A 7,728-nucleotide genomic window follows, 5' to 3' on the forward strand; every position below is an offset into this window, starting at 1 on the left:
ATGAGGACAACTGCTGGCAACGTGATTAAAAATATTCTGGTATAAAGCCAGAGTCACTCCACTGACATAGGGGAGTAAGTCTAGCTGTATATTGGTGTAAATTGAGCAGAATTTGGCCAAACACCTCTCCATATATATTCAGTGCTGCAGCCAGCAGCCAGACTATTCTCTGACAGCGTTTAGATTGGGACTATGCCTTGGAGCCAGATGGTTTCTTCTGGCAATGAAATCGTGCCATATCCCTCAAGATGCTAATTCTCTGTTGTAGGGCACAAGTGCCTAAATCACATTTTTTTTTAAATAAAATATGAGATATCAGAGCTTGACAGCTGATTTTACAGGAGAAATACAGATAAAATATTGATAACATTTTATCTAAGTCAGCTGACTTCTTATCATGGTCTGACACGTCAAAGGGATTTTGCTTTCTGAAAAAAACACGGTAAATGGGCTCCCAGAACAGGCAAACCTATATCACGGAATGTTCTTTGCAAGGTGGAACACCTGAGAGGTGTTCATGCTACAAACAACCAACAATTTTCTTGCACAAGGAAGAGCTGCTCCACCCTCTTTGCTTCAGAGGAAGCAACAAACCAGGCCTTTCACCTGAGCCTCTTGCATTTGAACTATTTCAACAATATTTTTAACACTACTTGAGTCTCTTCATGGGTAGAACATAAACAACAGTGCAATACTTTCCTTTGTGTATTGTTCTCTGCCATGGGTTTTTCTTTGTTCAGGCCCTCTGCCTTCAAGACGACAAATATGCAAGAGCAAGTAGTCAGCAGTGTTTACACACTGTCTCCTGATGCAGTACAGACTACTTAGGGAGTGACATAAATCATCTCATAATTCAGTTTGTCATCCTCTATCACTGAATTTGGTTTAGCATCTAGGGTGCAAGTTCTCATGTGGGATTGGAGCTGGCCAAATTATTCATTCTGACCTGTTCCCCCCCCCCCCAACTAATGTATCCATAGTTGATTGTTTGAGGAACTACTTATACATTCACCAACCTATAGAATGTGACTAATAGAATCAGTTGCCACCCAAGCACCCTCTTGTGGCCAGAGGTCACTGTGCAGCACCCTGCCTCTGTCTCCCCTCTTGGTTACCCAGAAACACCACATCCACAGTCCAAAAGGTAGTTAAAACACTCCCCATTTGGGGATCCAATTTATTTAGTCTTTTCCATCCATCCAGGCCCCATTTGCAGGTCAGTGTCACTCTCTCCCCTTGGCAGGGGGCCCCAGCCTCCTTCCTATAGCAGGGTCTCAGTTCACCATCTCTCAGGCTTTACCTAGCTGTATCCTAGCCTTCAGGCTCCGACTTCAAAACTCCCATGGCAACATTTTTCAGTTCAACTTCCTCCTACTTTAGCAAGCTACTCCCAGTCCTCCTACAGAGGGCAACTCCCTTGGTCTCAGGATCTTCCCTGAAGGATCCTTTCCATATTCTCTACCACAGGAAGTAGTTCTTCACACAATACACAGTAAATCTGTGGAACTCTGCCAGAGGATGTTGTCATAGCCAAGACTATAACAGGATTCAAAAAAGAACTAGATAAGTCATGGAGGATAGGTCCATCAATGACTATTAGCCAGGATGGGCAGGGATAGTGTCCCTAGCCTCTGTTTGCCAGAAGCTGGGAATGGGCAACAAGGAATCGATTACTTGATGATTACCTGTTCTGTTCATTCCCTCTGGGGCACCTGGCATTGGCCACTGTCAAAAGACAGGTTACTGGGCTAGATGGACATTTGGTCTGACCCAGTATGGCCATTCTCATGTTCTTACAGCTTCCTAATCTTCACTGTAACCTCCTGCTGCCTTTTATAGGGGAATGAGTTGTCTTCCATCAGGCCCCATCCAGGCTGTTAATGTGGCTCAGGTGGGCTGGAGCACTTTCTTCAGTAATCAGGGTTGGCTGGCCACAGGCCTCCAGCCCTTAAGGGGGAAGCCACCCTATTATAATGACCTAACTCACTTGCTTTTGCTTCTGCTCCCTGAGTAGATGACTGAGAGTGACACACAAAATAATAAATACCCTTGTTTGTCTGCAAATACAAGCTAGTTCATGCAAATTTTCATGAACAGTGAATTAAAAAGGGGCATGGACTCCCCACCAGCCTGAAAGCATGATGTGCACCTCTGTTACTAAAATGCCTGGCAGATGTTTGACAGGGGAGTGCCATATCTTTAGGGATCTAAACAGTCAGTCCCTGCTGCTTCATTTTCCCCACTGGGTGACATAAGAAAAGTAGCTTTTTTTCAGAGGCTGATAGGGAACAAATTATGCCAGCTGGCTCCAGCAGATTGCATCTCTGGCCATGCTTAGATACTATAGAGATGGATCCTGTAGACAAATCTATGAAATTCAGGACCAGATTCTAGTATGAAATGTCAGTATCCCATCTGTATGAAACTTTAAGAACTTACTGTCCAGAATTCTCCAACTCCCAGCTCTAGGCCAAGACCTAGAAGAACATCATGTGCTTTGGCTGTATGCTGTATGTACCAGTGAGAGGCGCATCATAGGATCACAGAAATAAGACTTACTGGGTCATATTGCCCCTTATCTGCCAATGCATTATTGTTTGCTGGTCTGATTTTTTTTCCCCTTTGGAGCTTTAATGAAAAAAAAAGGGCTTTCATTTTTGTTGAAATTGTCCATGAAAATTTTTGGGTTTTCCCCTGAAAACTCAAAAGCTGAAAGACTTTTACTCTTTGGCCAAAATCTGTCAGTTTTCAGCTGAAATATTTTGGCAAAAACTCAAAAGTTTTATAGAGAGCAGACACTTCTCACAAAATATTTCATTAAATCAAAAATCAACTTTCTGTTGTAAAACAGCCTCAATGAAAAATTTTCAACCAGCCCTATTCCCCACAGTATATTTTGTAGTGTTTTGTCCTATTTTAGGTGATTTGAGCAATGGGTCTCCCACCACTTTCCTTGGGAGACTGTAACAGCCTTATATGTCTCACCATTAGGAATGTTTTCCTAATAGCCTAGTTTTCCTTTGCTTCGTTCCAGGTAGGTGAGTGAGCAGACCCGCTAATATATTATAGAGATATTCGTATGTTTAAACCGGCATCAATGATTAAGGCACCTAATTTGGAAACTTCTTGTAGCCTGATAGAGATGGTCACGAACAACTCACATTATACCCAGGAAGGGCAAACATTATAAAGCTTTAAGAATAAGAACTTCCAAGAAAGGAGGATGAATTCCCACAAACTCCGTTCTCTCTACAGAAAATAGCCTCATTCATTTTTCCCAGCCTAGCTCGTGTCACTGGGCCATGATGTTATCCTGACTATACCTGGTATAGAAATAGCAGTTATTTAAAGAAGTTCATAGACTTTGGGTATGTCTATACTACGAGAGTAGTTTGATTTTACTTAAAGCGAATTTGTGGAACCGATATTACAAAGTCGTGTGTGTCCACACTAAGGACAGTAATTCGACTTTGTGAGTCCACTCTAACGGGGCAAGCATCGACATTGGAAGCGGTGCACTGTGGGCAGCTATCCCACAATTCCCGCAGTCCCCGCTGCCCACTGGAATTCTGGGTCGAGCCCCCAATGCCTGCTGGGGCAAAAAATGTGTCGAGGGTGGTTTTGGGTAACTGTCGTCATTCAACCCTCACTCCCGCCCTCCCTCCGTGAAAGCGCCGGCGGGCAATCAGTTCGCGCACTTTTCTGGTGATTGACAGTGCGGACGCCACAGCACTGCGAGCATGGCTCCCGCTGCGATCATCGCTGCAGTTATGGCCGTTGTCAACACCTCGCACCTTATCATCCACCTTTTTCAGAGGCAGATGCTGAGAAATCGGGCAAGGAGGCTACGGCAGCGCGGTGAGGACATTAAGTCTGAGAGGGGCACAGACCTCTCACAAAGCACGGGACCCCGCGCTGTGGACATCATGGTGGCAAGGGGTCATGTTGATGCTGTGGAACAGCGATTCTGGGCCCGGGAAACAAGCATGGACTGGTGGGACCGCATAGTGCTGCAGGTCTGGGATGAATCACAGTGGCTGCGAAACTTTCGGATGCATAAGGGAACTTTCCTGGAACTTTGTGAGTTGCTGTCCCCTGCCCTGAAGCGCAAGGACTCCCGGATGCAAGCATCCCTGACTGTCCAGAAGCGAGTGGCCATAGCCCTCTGGAAGCTTGCAACGCCAGACAGCTACCGGTCAGTCGTGAACCAATTTGGAGTGGGCAAATCTACCGTGGGGGTTGCTGTGATGCAAGTAGCCAACGCAATCATTGAGCTACTGCTCTCAAAGGTAGTGACCCTGGGAAACGTGCAGGTGATCATAGATGGCTTCGCTGCGATGGGATTCCCAAACTGCGGTGGGGCTATAGATGGAACTCACATCCCTATCCTGGGACCGGATCACCAGGCCAGCCAGTACATTAACAGAAAGGGCTACTTTTCAATGGTGCTGCAAGCACTGGTGGACCATAGGGGACCTTTTACCAACATCAACGTTGGATGGCCGGGCAAGGTTCTTGATGCTCGCGTTTTCAGGAACTCTGGTCTGTTTAGACGGCTGCAGAAAGGTATTTACTTCCCGGACCACAAAATAACTGTTGGGGATGTGGAGATGCCTATAGTCATCCTCGGGGACCCACCTACCCGCTAATGCCCTGGCTCATGAAGCCCTATACAGGCGCCCCGGACGGTGAAAAAGAACTCTTCAACTACCGGCTGAGCAAGTGCAGAATGGTGGTGGAGTGTGCTTTTGGACGTCTGAAGGGGAGATGGAGAAGCTTACTGACTCGCTCTGATCTCAGCGAAACCAATATCCCCATTGTTACTGCAGCTTGCTTCGTGCTCCACAATCTCTGTGAGAGCAAGGGGGAGATGTTTATGGCGGGGTGGGAGGTTGAGGCAAGTCGCCTGGCTGCTGATTACGCCCAGCCAGACAGCCGGGCAATTAGAAGAGCCCAGCGGGACGCGCTGTGCATCCGGGAAGCTTTGAAAGCTAGGTTCCAGAGTGAGCAGGGTAACCTGTGACTATTAAGTTTGTTTAAACAGAAGCTGAACCTGCCCCCGTTTCTTTACCCAGTTCATGTTGACTATCCTCTCCAGTTACCAACCCCCTTTCCCCCTTTCCAACACACCTTTAAAAATAAAATCAATGAAACTTTGTTCATTAACACCGTTTTCTTTATTAAGGATTTCGTTTTAAAGTGTTGAAACTGGGACGCAGACTGTGGTGGGGAGCGGGTGTAGTGATGGAAAGGACGCTTCTAAACTCGAGGAATGACAGGCTCCTGCTCCTAGAGCGGTCTGCAGTGGTGGACTGGTTGTTTCAACGGAGCCTGCCACCCTTCCTTTTTGGGACTCTGTGTGTGGGGGCTATGTGACTTTGTGGCGGGGGAGGGCGGTTACAGATCCTCTGCTGCATGGCTCTGTCATCCAGGCTAAGGACCGCTGCATAAGATCTGTAACCGCCCTCCCCCGCCACAAACTCACATAGCCTCCCCGCCCCACAGAACATGAAAACCACCTCCCAGACTGACCAGGGTGCCTAGTTACTGCAATGTGTGTGTGACCTTCTGCTGAACCTGCCCCCGTGTCTGTACCCTGGTAAAGGTGACTGTCCTCTCCAATTACCATCCCCCTTCCCCCCCTTCAAACACACTCTCCTCTAAAAGAACATGAGGGAAACTGTAATTAACAGAAATGTATTTTTTATTAACAACTACACAGTTAGGGATGAAACTGGGATGGGGGCTTGGGTGAGGTGCTTTTGGAGTGAAGGAAAGGACTTATCAAATCTTTGGGAATGAGAGCCTTCTGCTACTTGAGCAGTCTGCAGGGGTGGAGTGACTGTTTTCACGGCCCCTGCCGCCCCTTCTTCTTGGGACTTTGTGGCGGGGGAGGGCGGTTAGAGATAGAATGCAGCGGGGCTCTGTCCTCCTGCCTCCGGTCCTGCAGAACATCTACAAGGTGCCGGAGCGTGTCCGTTTGCTCCCTCATTAGTCCAAGCAGCGTTTGAGTCGCCTGCTGGTCTTCCTGCCACTACCTGTCCTCCCGTCGCAATACCAGCGATCACACAGCAAACATGTTCTCTCTCCACTGGGTCTGCTGTGCCACCTCGGCTCAGGAGCAGCCCATAAGTTCTGAGAACATCTCGTCCCGTGTCCTTCTCTTTCGTCGCCTGATCTGCGCCAGCCTCTGGGAGGGGGATGCCGGGGTAGCTCGGGAGACACTCGCAGCTGTGGGATGGGAAAAAGGGAGTGAATTCCTCACAAAGATACAGTTTTGCGAACAATTAATATAGTCTTTCTCTGTGAACAAGACCATGCACATTATCTATCACATGTGCACTCAGTACAAGGTCGAATTTTCGGCCTTCCCATTGAGTGCCTGGGGTCTTGCTGTACAGATCACACAAGCGGGGCTGGACAACGGAATTCGGCTAGCAGGCGGACATGGTAAGCCGTAGACTTTTGGCTGCTTAAAGCTTAATTTATAGCAGTGCCCTCCTTTCACGTTCCAAGCAATGCTCCTAGCGTTGGCCAGTTCCTGCTGCCGGCAATCCAGTCAGCATGAACTCTGCCCCTGTCCCACCCCCCTCGTGGCTGTCCCCAGGAAAGATCCCTGCATGCTGCCCCTGTCCCGCCTCCACTGCGTGGCTGTAAACCGCCGGTTACAGTTATGTAAAGGAACAGGCAATTAGTCCCAATACTAACATTCCCCTAATTCAAAGCAGGTCACCATGAGTGATATCACTCTGATGAGGATTTTGGAGACAGAGAAAGACCGCATGCTGAGTGAATGCCAGCAAGCACCAGGGCTGTATGCCGCCATGCTTTGCGAGGCAATGATCCCGGAGTACTTGCTGCTAGCCTGGCGCGGAAAAGTTTCCTACCATGGAGGACGCAATAAGGCCGCTCTCCCCAGGAACCTGATGCAAAGGCTTTCACAATACCTCCAGGAGACCTTCGTGGAGATGTCCCAGGAGGATTTCTGCTCTATCCCCAGACATATTGACAGAATTTTCCGGTAGCTGCACTGGCAAGGACTAAAAACTAAAGCGCCTAGGGCAAACTAATCATGAAAAACCCATTGTTAAGATACCATTCCTATTCTGTTCAAAATAAACGTTTAAAACACTTACTTACTGATCCTTCCCCTGATTCACGGTCCGGGTTACGGCTTGGGAGGGTTGGTAGGGGATCTCCGTGAGGGTGATGAAGAGATCCTGGATGTCGGGGAAATCAGCGTTGTAAGCGCTGTCGACTGCCTCGTCCTCCTCATCTCCTTCCTCATCTTCCCCATCTGCGAACAGCTCCGAGGAAGCAGCCGTCGACAATACCCCATTGTCAGTGGTGGGGTAGTGGTGGCGGCCGCACCTAGAATGGAATGCAGTGCCTCGTAGAAACGGCATGTCTGGGGCTGGGATCCAGAGCGTCCGTTTGACTCTTTGGTCTTCTGGTACCCTTGTCTCAGCTCCTTGATTTTCACGCGGCACTGTGTTGCATCCCGGCTGTATCCTCTCTCCGTCATGGCTTTTGAGATCTTCTCGTAGAGCTTCGCATTCCGTTTTTTCGATCGCAGCTCCGAAAGCACGGACTCATCGCCCCACACAGCAATCAGATCCAAGACTTCCCGATCAGTCCATGCTGGGGCCCTCTTTCTATTCTGCGATTGCATGGTCACCTCTGCTGGAGAGCTCTGCATCATTGCCAGTGCTGCTGAGCTCGCCACGA

Source organism: Chrysemys picta, chromosome 6 (assembly GCF_011386835.1).
Source record: "Chrysemys picta bellii isolate R12L10 chromosome 6, ASM1138683v2, whole genome shotgun sequence".
Classification (NCBI taxonomy): domain Eukaryota; kingdom Metazoa; phylum Chordata; order Testudines; family Emydidae; genus Chrysemys; species Chrysemys picta.